Consider the following 15,049-nt stretch of genomic DNA (forward strand, 5'->3'; position numbering starts at 1 on the left):
GTTCTAATGAGGCAGTTGTGCATGGACTCCAGGATGTGGGCTGGTCACCAGAAAAACAAGACATGATTAAAAAATTAAGAGTTTTCAGCCTCAATCCCTGTCCCCATGCAGCAAGGAGGGGAGAGGGGCTGGAATGGAGTTCGTAACTGATCATATCATGAGGAAACCTCCGTGAAACTCCCAGCGGCATGGGGTTCGGTGAGCTTCCGGGTTGGCAAACACGTCCACACCGGGAGGGTGACTCACCCAGACTCCATGATGATGGAAACTCCTGTGCTTGGGACCCTCCCAGACCCCACTGCTTGTTTGATTGATGCGTTGTCCATCTGCGTCCTCCAGCTCATCCTTTAATAAACCAGTAAACCCAAGTAACTGTTTTCCTGAGTTCTATGAGCTGTTGCAGCAAATTATTTGAACCTAAGGATGGGGTCATGGGAACCTCTGGTTTGTAGCTGATGGTCCAAAGCCCAGGAGGCAGCAGTAGCACAGTTTGCGATGGGCATCTCTGGCAGCCGGGGCAGGGCAAGGGGCATGGTCTCGGTGGACGGAGTCCTTACCTGTCGGATCTAGAGCTACGTCCATCTGGAAAGCGTCAGAATCGAGGGAAACTATAGGACTCCCAGCTGGTGTTGCTTGGTGGGGGAAACCCACACACATCCAGTGTTATAAGTGCCGTGAGTGTGGTAGCCATGTGAGAGCAAAGGGGACAGGTAGGAGGAAGGACTGGCTTTCTTCTGAATTCAAGGACTAAAAGAGCTTTCATTCAGCTAGAACAGGGAGAGTGAGAGAGGAAACAGAACTGTACAAGGGTTGTCCATGCAAGTTTGAATCAGTAACTCCCTCACACATTCCTCGGCACACCATTGGAAGCTGACGCCTATAGGCCTGCAATGTGGGCACAAACCAGAAGGGGCTAATTCCCACGCTGAAGGCCCCCAAAGACTCAGGACTTGGAAGTGGTGGATTGTTGGATACTATGGACAGGCCTCTGGCAGATCTGTTAGAGCACATAGTAGGCCAGGGGTCGGGCCCTCCCCGCAAACATGTCCAAGCACCCATCCCTGGAACCTGTGGGTAGTCACCTTACATGCAAAAAGAAGACTTACAGCTGTGATTAAGCTGAGGATCTGGAGAAGGGAGATGACCCCAGATTATCTGTGTGGGCCCAAGGTCATCACAAACCTCCTCATAAGAGGGAGAGTCAGAGTCAGAGAAGAAAATGTGATGATTGAAGAGAAGGTAGAATGATAAAAAAGGGCCACAAGCCAAGGAATGTGGGCACCTCTGGAAGCTGGAAAAGGCAAGGAAATGATTCTCTGCTAAAGCCTCCAGAAGGAACCAAGTCCCGTCAACACCTTGATTTTAGCACAGGGAGACCCATTTCAGACATCTGACCTCAGAACTGTAGGAGAATAAATTGGTGTTGTTTTAAGCCACTAAATTTGTGGTCATTTTTTACAGAGCAGTTGTAATAGGAAACAGAGCAACTGGGGTGAAATTACCAATAGAAACATAGAAGAAACCCAAAAAAATAAAAATTGCCTCATGATCCCAATTTACAAAATACTATGGAAGAAAGTCAACGTGGTTGTAGTAAGGTCCTCATCATATATGTTAATGCAAACACTTAACAGTGATTTTTTAAAAAAGATTTTTATTTATTTGACAGACAGAGATCACAAGTAGGCAGAGAGGCAGGCAGAGAGAGAGGGGGAAGCAGGCTCTCCGCTGAGCAGAGAGCCCGATGTGGGGCTCAATTCCAGGACCCTGGGATCATGACCTGAGCTGAAGGCAGCGGCTTAACCCACTGAGCCACCCAGGCGCCCCACTTAACAGTGATTTAACCAAAAAGTGAATTGGGACTACATTGGAAGAGTGGGGGAGGGCGACGGGGGGCGGGCACTTTGGGGCCGAATCCCCATCCTCCACACCAGGAAGTCAGTAGACAATGGCTGAAACTGAAGAATTAACAAGTGGAGTGGAGGCAAATTATTCAGAAGTGTGAAGTTAAATTCAGAAAGAAATAGCTTCAAAGGTTGAAACTAGTTGCCCCTAAGCAGCGTGCCGAGGAGTGGAACCGAGAAGTGAAGGGTGGGGGTGGGGGGGAGGGGGCAGAAACTCTAACTTTTCATTAATAAAGTAATACAATTTACTTTTTCAATGATATCAGTGGATTAGTCGATAGAAAATAAAAACCACTGCCAAAAAATGTTAGGAGCACCAACAGACCCACAGAAGGATTACTGACAGCAGATTTAACTCAGGTGTCAAAGGCTGGTTTCCCATAGGACACTGGAATAAATTTACAAATCAACTGAAAAATGAAACAAACCTTTTTGTGTAATGTGACCAATGCCTGAGAAACCATTTCATGGTTTAATGACTTTCAGAGCAAAAGGCACCATAACATTGAGTCCATTTTACAGATGAGGAAACAAACTCAAAAGGGGTGATTCCTGGGCTGCCTGTAAATGTTCCTTTAAGAGCAAAAATACTGGGGCACCTGAGTGGCTCAGATGGTTAGGCGTCTGCCTTCCAGTCAGGTCATGATCCCCAGGTCCCGAGATCAAGTCCCACATCAGGCTCCCAGCCTAGCGGGGAGTCTGCTTCTCCCTCTCCCTCTTCTTCTCCCCCTGCTTGTGCTCTCACTGTCTCTGTCTCTTTCAAATGAATGAATAAAATCTTAAAAAAATATAACAGCAAAAATACTTACACACTCTCGTCATCAGGACAATGCTAGCTGCTGTGGGATACTGCATGCCTGCACCCTGCCCTTGGGGAACTTGTTGTCCCAACGGCAGCCATCAGAAATGGAGCTGAGGGAGCTGTGGAACCAGGGTAGGAGAGGGGCCTTGGGAGAAAGGCAAGATGTGCAAGTGGAGGTAGGCCTGCAGGTTGGGCTGGCTCAGGGTGCTGTGCAGCCAAGAGACTGGGTAAACAGCACGAGTCTTAAGACTGGTGACAGGGCCCCTCACACTTAACTGTGTTCTGTTGTGCTTGGGGGCCACTCAGAAGATCTCAGAGAGACCGGGCCAGGGAGGCAGCTGGGGTGGACAACCCAGCCCGAGAAGGTGATACCACAGGGGCTAGATCTCAGTTGAGCCTAGAAGGAGGATATAGCCATGGCAATAAGGGAGCTCTGCTGCTGCTTCAGACCTGGTGTCTGCTTCCTGCAAGGACAGGAACCAGTCCTGAACTTGGGCAGCTTGACAGAAGTCCCTGGTGTAGACAGTGAGAGGCCAAGGAGGCCGGCTCTCAGCGCTGCCTTCTTTATTCCATTTCTTGCTTGACCACCCACACTGTGCGGTTCCTGAAGGGCGGGACTCCACCAAGTCATTCTCTGGGTCTCCACGGAGACTGGCACAGTGACTTGTCCACAACGGGTCCTGGATAAATATTTGTTCCCTGACTGATAAACTGAGTGGCTCTCACCATGGGGACTGACTCAGCAAGGAGGAAGGAGCTCCACCGAGGGGCTGCAAAAATGTCATCATTGTCACAACGTTATAGATAATATGAAAAATTAGAGTTCAAAAAACCAAAATGACTGGTAAATGATTGTACAGTCACTTAGTGGGAGTTTTACATAGATTTTAATGACTTATTTGACAGCCTGTGGGAACATGAAGAAATGGTTAAGAACAAAGGTATACAATGGTATATAGGCAAAGGATACAATTATGTAAAAGTATGGACCGAGATGCATAAAAGTTAGGAAAGAGTATGGTAAAAATGAAAATTGAGCAAGAATGTCAGGATTATGGGTTTTTTTCTTCCTCCACAACATTCTTTACTAAGATTTTCCTTGGGTTCTGGAGTCAGGTGGGCCTGATTTTGCATAATAGCTGATCTACTTAATAGCTACGGGACCTCAAGACATTTATTTTTACTTTTCTGGGTCTCAGTTTCTTCATCTGCAAAATAGGGACATGGAAGTTTCCACCTCACTGGGCGGCCATGCACACGAGATGAGACCATGTCAGAAAAGCACTCAGCACACTGCCTTGTACACATTAGGTTCTCAAAAGCTGGTAACTGAGTTTAGGAATATTATAAACCCTAGTGGTATTTTTGTATACAGAAGCTTTTATTTCTAATATTTGGAGAGAATAGGTTTATGTGTGTATGTGTGTATGCGTGTGTTTGTGCATAATGTGTGTTAAATTGAAATAGGCTCACCGTAAAGAAAAGCACAATACAGGGAAGTCTAAGGAAGTAAAAATGATCTGCAATACTAACATGATGACCACTGGAAATATTTTGGTTAATAACTTCTAGAATTCTCTCTAGACTAAAAGAGATTTATAGAGTTTTCCATAAATGGGAGGAAACTACACATATATTCTACATATAGTTTTTATCAACCAGTGTTATGAGCTTCTTTTAATGTTGGTAACTATAGACGTATCATCATTTTTTAAACTTAAGTTTACTGTGGATAAATTTTTTAAATGCATAAAAGTAGAGAAAAACAGTATAATGAACTCACCTGTCATCTATTTTCAACAATTAGCAGTTGGGGCTCATCTCATTCATCTGTACCCAGCCCACTCCTCTAATACTAGATTGTTTTCAAAAACATTTTAAAACAAATTTAAAGCAAATCCATAATTTAAATTATACTTAAGGCAAATCTACAAAACAAGTCTAAGATTTGTTTCTTTATCATCATAACTGTATACATTTCTATCCTACAACCATATGCACTGTATTTTTAGCCAGTTGTGTACTGAGGAGCATTTGGTTGTTTCCTTTTTTTTTTTTTTCCCATTGTAAACAATGCTTTGGTGTATTCTTTTGCTTTTAAAAAGTGAAGGCCTCTCCTTCTGAACACTGATGGGGATAAATACTCAAAATATTTAGCAACTAGTAAGACACGGCTGTTGAACCATCAGAATAGACTTGGGCGATAGCTGGATTGGGGCCCTGCAGGACCCCACTCCCGCCTTTGTGCCATTACACCCTTAGTTGCTTAATCATAGCAGTCTGGGGGTTCCAGGGGAGGAGCTGGGGCAACCAAGGTAGCAGGGAGGTCATTTGAGGGCTTTGGACAATGTATACAGTTGATCTTTGAACGATACCAGCTTAAACTACACAGTTCCACTCATATACTGATTTTTTCAATAAGTATACTGGAAAATTTTTTGGAAATTTGGAAAATTTCATATTTAGAAATATGAAAAAACTTACAGAGGAACCATGTAGCCCAGGAATACTGAAAAAATTAAGAACGTTAGATATTAACATAAGACTATACTATATAATACATATAAGATAAAAATATGCATTCTCTCTTTCTAAAATTAATAAATAAGTCTTAAAAAAATAGGGGCACCTGGGTGGCACAGTCAGTTAAGTGTCTGACGCTTGGTTTCAGCTCAGGTTGTGATCTCAAGGTTGTGATCTCAGGGTGGTGAGATCATGGCCCATGTCCAGCACTGCATTCAGCATCGAGTCTGCTTTAAGATTCTCTCTTCCTCTCCCTTTGCCCCTCCCTCCCAACCCCCTACACACACACACTCTCTCTCTCAAATAAATAAATAAATATTTTAAAAATAATATGTGTTAATTGAGTGTATGTTATGGGTAAGTCTTCTGCTCAACAGTAAGTCTGTAAGTCAGTAAGTAGTAGTTATATTTTTGAGGAATCAAAAGTTATAGTAGGATTTTTGACTGCACGGGGGTCAATGCCCCAACCCCTGCCATTGTTCAAGGTTGTTATTCAAGGGTCAACTGTATATACAACCAGTATGGCAATATTTCAATATTTCAATGACTATATACAAGCTAAACATCAGCCCTTTACTTCCAGTATTCTCCCACGAGGGAACCACCATTAACGGGCTTTTACTGAGGGTATGTTTCCAGATATGTTCTACGAATATATATGTTCATAAACGTACATATATACATGTGTATGTATATATATATATGTGTGTATATATATATAATTCTTAAAATTTTTTTACATAAATGAGAGTACATTTATACACTATGCCATGTCTTGTTCTTTTTACATAACAGGATGTCTGGTAAATTATTTCCACATCAGCATAGATAAATCTGCTGCAATCAGTGGCTTGAGGTTACATTGTATGGCTTTAAGAAAATACAGGTGTACGTGTGTGTGTGTGTGTGTGTGTGTCTTTGCACGCACACCCATTTGTGATTTAGGATTCTTCCTCCCTACTCTTTTCCTTTCCTCTGTTTCTCCCTGATGATTTTACCTGAGGCTCAGTGGACTGAATGTGTCAGGTAGCGACACTGTAGTTACCAGGGAGCCAGCGGAGCCTTCAGAAAGGTCACAGGTTCGTACTAATAACCACACGAAAAAGTTACATAAAACATCTTTTCCAAAGAGCTTACCTTGCACTGCTCAAAGATGTGTTTCTCTCATGTGGTTCTTCTCCACGTCAAGAGTCTTAGAGACACCATAATTTTATAGAGAAACTGTTTCTCATTTTCTCATCAACATAAGATCAGTATTTCTTTTAGATCAAATCCAGAGGTTCCAGAACTTGAGATGTTAGTGGTCATTCCAAATGACCGAAATGCCAAAGCAGAAAATCCACAGTATGTGTGGGGCCGAGAGAAGGCTTCCAGTGAATTCTGTCAAAGGCTTTTACAAAGGCTGAACAGATATGAGGACAAATGTCCTGTCTAAGGATGGTCCAGTTTAAGTCTTTGAATACTGCAATGAAAGTCAGACTGGAGGAGAAAGCCAAACTTCCATTCAGATTCTCTTGACTCGGGCCTTGAGTTGTGAGGTTTGTCCCTGGGAGGTGGCAGGCAAAGGTTTGTTTCTTTCATTGCTATGGAAACAGAATGGCAGCACCTCATTGGCTCAGGCTCTCAGCTCTCCAACAGAGAAGTCTGATCTACTTAATAGCTACGGGGCCACAAATTCTCCAAGACATAAGACAAAATATGCTTACGATATACTTTAAAAGAAATAGAATTAAACAGCCCTCCTGGGCTCAATCGACCTGTGGTTGTAGATGCCAGGTGGGATCTGTGGAGGATTTTAAGTTCTTTTGTCACTTGCTTACAGAAACCTAAAACTCAGTAGGCCATTTCCTCTTTGAACTTCAGGCCTTGAAATCTGTAAAAGTACAAATCCCCTAGGGCAGGAGTCTTTCTCAATCATGAAGGAGTTTGACCCTTTTTCCCCCTCTAAGTTTTCCTTTAAGTTTTGCTTTTTCTCATTATAGAAAAAAAAAAAAAAGCTTGCTTGTGAAAACCAGAGACTTTCATTTTTATTCCATTGCAACTCACTATAAGAAACACATTTTACATTTTATAATAAAAAGTTGCATGAAATAATACCTTTATTACATACTACTCTCGTCTATTTTTTTTCTTCTATTTAAAATGAAAGCTCATTATAAATCCACTTGTTGATTCTATGATGTGCTGATGGGTCACAAGCCACAGTTTACAAAACAATGCTGTAAATTCAGCCATTCATTTGACTTCACATTTATTATCTACTGTGTACCAGGCACAGGTGGGGGGATATGCATCAGTTCCTGTGCTCCAAAGAGCTCAGAGACTGGGGGGAAGCAGACAATAAATTCAGAAAAAGCACAATGAAGCTTACATTATGGGCCTTACCTGATGCAGTGGGGATAGACAACAGAGACTTCTTATGATTCAGAGAGAAAGGATTTGACTAGTTTTGAATAGTAGAGAGATCACGTTGACTGCAGTGTAGAGAAGCAACCGGAGAGGCCAAGTCAGGAGGCAGGGAAACCTATTAGGAGTCCATGGCAGTGGTCCAAAGAGACACAGCAGTGGCCTTGGCTGAGGGAGCAGCAGTAGGGATGGAGAGGACAGGACACAATAAGATTTGGCGATGGATCAGATGTCACAATGAGGGAAAAAGAAGAAGTAATGTCAATTCATGGGTTTCTAGCTCAAGCAATGGAGTAGATGGCAGTGCCGTTTTTATTGAGATGATAAGGTCTGGAGGATAGACAGGCTCAAAGGAGCAGATTAACTTCAAGCTTGGACATGTTGAGTTTGAGGTTCCAGAGAGAGACCCAAGTGGTGATATCCATTACAGAGTTTGTTCCATGATTTGGGATTCAAAGGAAAAGTCTGGGCCAGAAACGCTTTAGGAGTCTTCAGGAGAGATAATATTTCAAGGCAAGGGAATGGATGAGCTCATACAGGGAAAGGTGTAAGAAGACAATACGGTCTAGAACAGTACCCTGAGGAATGCCACCAATATTAATGGCAGTATTCCTTAAAGGGTGGACTGTGTCATAGCTCAAATATGTATAACCATCACTTGAATGAAAATGGCTTGGATAAAAAAAGTTCATTAGTTTCATGAAATATGGAGTCTGGAAGTAGTGGTACCAGATTGATGCAGACTCAGGAATGCCATTGGAAAATTGAGTTTTTTCCATCTTTCTCTTGTGCCCATTTCAGGGCGTCAGCTGAGGGGAGCCTCATGGTTACACTCTGGCTGCCCCAACTCCCAAGCACCATGGGCAGACTAGATGAAGACCAACTTCAGAAACTAAACGGGAGGCAAAAAGTCACAAAGAGAACAGTGAATAGATCTGATTAATTTGGTTAAATCCATCTCTGTCCAGAGACTGGATATAATTTCGAGTCTGTTTGTGTGAAATTTTGTATTTAAATCCTTTCTCATTTCTAAAAAGGAGGATTTGGATCTTGTGGGGAGAGTGGCTAACAGCAAAGCTACAAAGGAAGCAGGCACAGAGGAGGTCACTTGATTTGGCAAAGGCTTAGCACTAATTACCACTACTTTAGGATTTTTCTTTCCTCTATTTAGACATGAGTACAACTTTGTCAGATCCAAAACAGCAAGGGGGAAAGAAAGAAAGGGTTTTAGGGGTTAAGTGTCAACTGCTCTTCTCTTCGAATTTAGGGAAACTTTGGCATTGTGCAAAAGGCTCTTTCCAAAGACCCAGGAAGGGGACTGATGCTACTAACATGATAACTCTCCCCAAAGCAATGTGCCTAAGTACTTGGAATGGAGCTGGAGGCCAGAATACCACCAGTACAGGGGAGTAGAGGCTGAATAAATAAATGAGAGAAACTGGGGCTTAACAATCCAATTCTGTCATCAAAATTAGCTTGCACATTGCATCAAGAAATGGGCACCACCTTGTGGAATGTTGTCGCCCCCAGCAAGTGACAAGTGTGATCAGCCAGTTGAGTATTTAGAAACTCTCCATTTGGGTAAACCTTCCGTGTCTTTCTGAGTTACTCCCAGTATGGAAAAAACAATGTACTTTCAGGGAGCTTATCATTATCTCCAAGTTGCTTGGTTTCCTTTGATTGCTCCTTGTCTTTGAAGATCTCCCTTTAGGGTGCTCTGCCAAGTCCCACTGGCTGATTCAGCTGTTCCCGGATGGCCCTTAACCAGGGAGCCACAGGGGTCCCACAAGTGCCTGCAGTGTCACCCTCACACCTAGAAAGAGGGGCTGCTGCCCTGAGCCCCGGGCTTTAAAGGATTCTGCCTATCAGCAGGATACACAAAAATTGAAGTTTATTAACAAACATATGGGCACTTGATCTGGAGCTCAGCACTGGAACAGCAGGACCCATAACCCTACACTTCTTTTGTTCTCAGCAGTAGCGTCATTTAGGATCCCGGGGAATGCTTCTCCACACTTCTCACCCTTGATCTTCAAAACAAAAGTTGTCTGTGTCAAAATGTTAGGAAGGTATTTGTCTTTCTCTGCCTGCCTTGTTTCGCTTAGCACAATACCCTCTAGGAGTATTCATGTTGTCCCAGATGGCAAGATTTCATTCTTTTTTTAAATCACTGAGTACATTTTCATCGCACATACACCCCGTCTTCTTTCTCCTTTCATCTGCGGAGGGACACTTGGGCTGCTTCCGCATCTTGGCTATTGTAAACAACACTGCAGGAAAACATAGGGGCACGTCTATCTTTTCAAATCAGTGTTTTCATTTTCTTTGGGTAAATACCCAGTAGTAGAATTCCTGCAATATGGCATTTCTATTTTCAATTGGTTGAGGAACCTCTATATTGTTTTCCACAGTGGCTGCACCCATTTACATTCCAACACACAAGACATGAGGGTTTCTTTTACTCCCCATCCTTGCCAACACTTATTTCTTGTCTTTTTGATAACAGTCGTTCTGGCAAGTCTAAGTGAAATTCCGTCGTAATTTTGATTAGCATTTCCCTAATGATTAGCGATGCTGAAAATCTTTTCAGAGAAAGACAAATACTATGATTTCACTTATATGTGGAATCCAAAACAATGAAACTTACAAAAACAGAGACTCATAAATATAGAGAACAAACTGGTGATTGCCAGAGGGGTGGAGATGGGGGATGGGCAAAATAGAGGAGGGGGATCAAGAGGTACAAACTTCCAGTAATAAAAGAATCAAGTCACGGGGATATAAAGTATAGCATAGGAAATAGAGCCAATAATATTGTGATAACACTGTATGGGGACAGATGGTGAGCACCGCGTAATGTAGAATTGTCAAATCTCTATGTTGTAGACCTGAAACTAACATAACATTGTGTGTTAACTATAGTTCAAGAATACAATTTTTTTCTTGGGGCACCTGGGTGGCTCAGTAGGTGAAGCGTCTGCCTTCTGCTCAGGTCATGATCCCAGGGTCCTGGGTTCAAGACCTGCAACGGCCTCCTTGCTCCGTGGGGGGTTGCTTCTTCCTCTGTTTGCTCTGCCTGCCACTCCCCCTGCTTGTGTTCTCTCTCTGTCAAATAAATAAATAAAATCTTAAAAAGAATATAATTTTTTTTCTTAAATTCTAGGAAGTTTTCTGGGTTGTGCTGCTGTCAGAAACAGACACTGCTTTGGAATTCAGGAGGAATGAGGGCAGCAGCAGTGAGGTGAGAGGAAAGGTCATTTGTCAGAAGTTCTCAGTATGGATGCATAGATTCACGCATAATGAAATACTGTTTTCCAGTGGTGCTGAGCATCCATTTTTTGCTTCTTTTAATATTTTTTTATTTCAAGATTTTTATTTATTTGAGAGTATGTGTGCACGTGCTCGGGTGAGTAGGGGGAGGAGCAAAGCCAACCCGGTGTTGGGGGTGGGGGCTGGATCTCACCACCCTGAGATTATGACCTGAGTGGAAATTTGGAAAACATGAGTCACACCCTTAATCTACTGAGCCACTCAGACGCCCCCTGATGTTGTAATTTGTAATTCCACAGGTACTTACATATTGGAGCAGTACTTGCAAAACCTGCATTTTGTGGCTGAAGAATATTTTGCAATATGAATTCTGATTACCTTAAAATTTATATGTAGGCACGTATAGGTCTAGATGGAACATGAGTGAAGCATGGCGCTAGTTCTTCACATTATTGTAGGGAGCTGTGGGTCTAGAGGGTCCCTTGAAAGATGATGAAACAGCGTTTTAAGTGGTGGTGGATTACACAAAATTAAAATATTTTGTAAAATTTTTTGGCCCTTTTTTGTAATGTTTAAATGTGAGGTGAAAATCTTGATTTTAAGTAACTTAGTGATTTTGCTTGAAGGCAAGAAAAATAAATGTTATGGAACACTTTTTCAGTTATTTGAGTTTATGTATTTTTCTCTAGTATCTCACATCTTTGGCGTGCGTTCCTCCCACATTTTCTTAAAGAATAAAACTTTTTTCTTAAAGTTTTTCTTTTTTCTTTTTTCTTAAAGAATAAAACTCTTCATGCCTGCCAGCCAGCAGCTGTGTTTTGTCATCTTTGCCAAACGTGCACAACACTTGTTCGTTTGAAAATTCTATGGATTTTTCAAATTCCATAAAATTTGAAAATTAAATGGATGAGTTAGGTCCTTATTTTATAAAAACTAACAAAAACCAAAACTTGGTACTAGCATAAGTCAAACTCAATATAGTAAAAACAGAGATGCAAGTCAGCAGAATGCCCTGAAATATTGCCCTCATCGGGTTTTGGGACTTAAACACATCTACTGCTGCTCATCATTTGTGAAAGAAAACACAATTAAAGATGCTGGGGATATCGCTAAATCACTAAATTCTGTATACAAATCAAGACTAATTCACTTGAAAAACAAGTCCAACTTTAACAAATGTGGCCTAATTATTTACACAAGTTCAACAAGAATAGTGATTGACCATATAGATCCTTTAAAATTTGCTTTGCTGGAACTTTCCATAAGGAGCATGTAGGCTGAACTTTTAATAGACTCTTGATGCCAGAAGCCAAACAAAATATTTGCCATCAGACATACTTGCAATACCTATAGATTTGGCCAAATTCCTTTTGAGTTTCCCCCCAAAATCCAGAGGTTCCAGCACCTCCCAGGAAATGATATTCTTTACTCACTCGGTAAGGCTGCTGGGAACTCTGTATACAAGGCATCAGGCCAGCATTTCCAAGGGGCTCTATTGGCTTCATGAAGTCAACCTTACAGTTGTCTGGTTATATCTGAGTCTATGCATGTCTCTCTCACATATGACATTCCAGTCAAAATCTTGGTACTATAACCAATGTTTCCAATGATGTCTTGTTACAAGAAGAATGGATTATGCAAACTCTAATTGCCATTGAACAAAGAATACTCACTGAGAGTTTCTGAATTTCAGAGGGTTCAGGTACCCATTTGTTTCAATCTTAATTCATTCTGACCACACTTAAGATTCTTTTCTAGAGCTTTCCCTTTACAGACTTACGACTTTCTTTTGTATTCAGATTTTATCTTAAGTCTTTTCTCTCATAGAAGTAGTCTCATTTTGGGACAAAATTACCTTCTTTTTCCTCAACAAAAATGTATTCTCATTCCCTATACTTTCTTACATATCTCTTACTTCCCTAGTTGCTTTCCTTATCATTTCCATCAGTCTTAATTACATATAGCAAAATTCTAACTCTTAGAACCTTAGTCTCCAGTGAAAACTAAGTAGTAGCAAACTGTGAACTATTATACCAAAATTCTTTAGATTGGCAAATTTATGAATACATTTCATAATTTTTAGGCACATGCAGTTTTCAAAGTACAATCTTTCTTTCTTTCTTTCTTTCTTTTTTTATTTTAAAGATTTTATTTATTTATTTGACAGACAGAGATCACAGGCAGGCAGAGAGAGAGGGGGAATCAGGCTCCCTGGTAAGCAGAGAGCCCAATGCAGGGCTCAATCCCAGGACGCTGGGACCATGACCTGAGCCGAAGGCAGAGGCTTTAACCCACTGAGCCACCCAGGCACCCCCAAAGTACAATATTTCAATAAGGCACATAGCATGTTTTCCAACAGACCCAAGTATTTTTAGTTTTTCTGCAGTAAAAAGTGAAAAGCAAACAGACCTATGTCATTAACCAATGCTTTAGGAGTCTATCTTATTTGGAAATGACTTAGATATCCGATAAATTCAATTCAACTTATCATTTAACTTAGCTCAAAGTTTTAGGTTTGAGAGCTATCTGCAGGGTCAGATAGCCATGAAACCTAGCAAGACACATTCTACAATTTTTGCAGAGGTCAGGATTTAGAGACAGTGCCACGAAAGCTTGCACATATGGGACTTCCGACACTTTGGAAGAATTCTGGCAAAAAAGGTCAAGGTAGGAAGATAATATTATAAGAAAGGGTTCCATGAAGGGAACATACCTCTTGACCTGGGAGTTTGTACTGAGGCCAGGAAACATTACATAAAAAAGAGACATTTTTTTTCAGGCCTTGGGCATCACCTTGGTTCCATTTTTTTAGAAAAATTATAAAATTTTTAGAATTTTAAAAAATGGAACCAAGGTAAGTTCCATTTTTTTAGAAAAATTCTAAAATTTTTAGAATTAAAAAAAAATGGAACCAAGGTAAGTCCAAGGAATGATCCAAGGGTGAGTCCAAAGGAATAGAGGGGATGTCCCATAGCAGGAAAGACCAGCTGCTGATTCCCAAAGGGGCATCCCACCAAAGGGAATGGAACTCTGACTTGTTGCAATTTCCGTCAGTGCGTCCCATGGACCTGAAAAAGGGCTGGACCTTACATGGGGTGACTGTCTCTACTGGGGCATCCTACCAAGGAGAGGGCTGCCGCAAATGGCAATAGTAATCCCTGCTGCAGCTTCCTCTGCAGCAGGAAAAGCTGGACCCTGGGTGGCCAGACCAGATTGGAAATAGGAGCGGAGAGGATGCACCTCTCGGATGCACAGGAATGCGGTTTGCCTACCGATCAAGATGGCTGCTGGATCCATGCGAACAAAGGAAAAGGGGAGGGAGGGAGTTCCAAAAGAAGCACAATGTGAAGGGAGACCTCAGAGATGGGTGGGGGGTTGGGGGGGTGTGGGAGAAAGGGAAAGGGGTCCTTTGCCCTTACAGGCACAGCAGTCCAACCTGCTCACCTTCGGACCTGTAGACCACACCAGGGAGTCGCCCTTGCCAGAGATCTTCAGATCTCCCGTACTAGGGTTAGGGCGCCAAAAGGCTGAGAAGAGAGAGGGGAGGGAGGGAAGGGTCCCTCTGAAGGGCAAGAGGAAACAAATCACTCACCCTTTTCAGGCTCTCTGGTGGGTTCCTCCTGGGGCTTTGGACCCTCAGTTTCCCCAGGGGTACTAGAGTCGGTCCACTGAGGGAAAGTCCCAAGATATTTCCGGAAAATCTGGGAAGAGTCCAGACCAGCAGAGGTTCCCATATGGGACACCAAATGTGGGGCGCTCCAGTTGGGGAGGGGCCAGCGGAGTGGGTGGTAAAAGAACTCACCCAAGGCAGCACAAAAGAGACAGAAGTTTACTGAACACGCCACAGGCGAGCGGCAGGCTGGACTGCAAAGGGGAGACTGGTCTGCTGAACACAAGTTTCCGGAGAGCTCAGAGCATCAGCAGTACATTGTGGAGTGTAGGGAAAAAATTGCTTCACATTTTCTGTCTTTTCCAATTAGAGATCTGCAATGACTCTGCTGCTGTCATTTTGCTAAGGACACAATGTGGGGCAGATACACTCCATGCCCTCTGTAGTAAGATCTGTTCACTACCCATGACTACCAGTGGTTTGTTGTGTATTGGTTTGGCAAAGAAAGGTTGTTTCCTCTAGCAAAGCCAACGT

The 15,049-nt window shown here is 42.3% G+C and overlaps 1 protein-coding gene across 1 annotated transcript in view; it reads right to left on the reverse strand.

The window, feature by feature from the left end:
• Positions 1-6,454, reverse strand: part of FLACC1 (flagellum associated containing coiled-coil domains 1) — a 32,975-nt gene extending 26,521 nt beyond the window's left edge. Inside the window, exon 1 of the mRNA XM_044240820.1 lies at positions 6,367-6,454. The gene's annotated coding sequence lies outside the window, so the exon portion shown is untranslated. The remainder of the gene's footprint in view (positions 1-6,366) is intronic.
• Positions 6,455-15,049: the final 8,595 nt, after the last annotated feature.

This window comes from Neovison vison, chromosome 3, assembly GCF_020171115.1.
Source record: "Neovison vison isolate M4711 chromosome 3, ASM_NN_V1, whole genome shotgun sequence".
NCBI lineage: Eukaryota > Metazoa > Chordata > Mammalia > Carnivora > Mustelidae > Neogale > Neogale vison.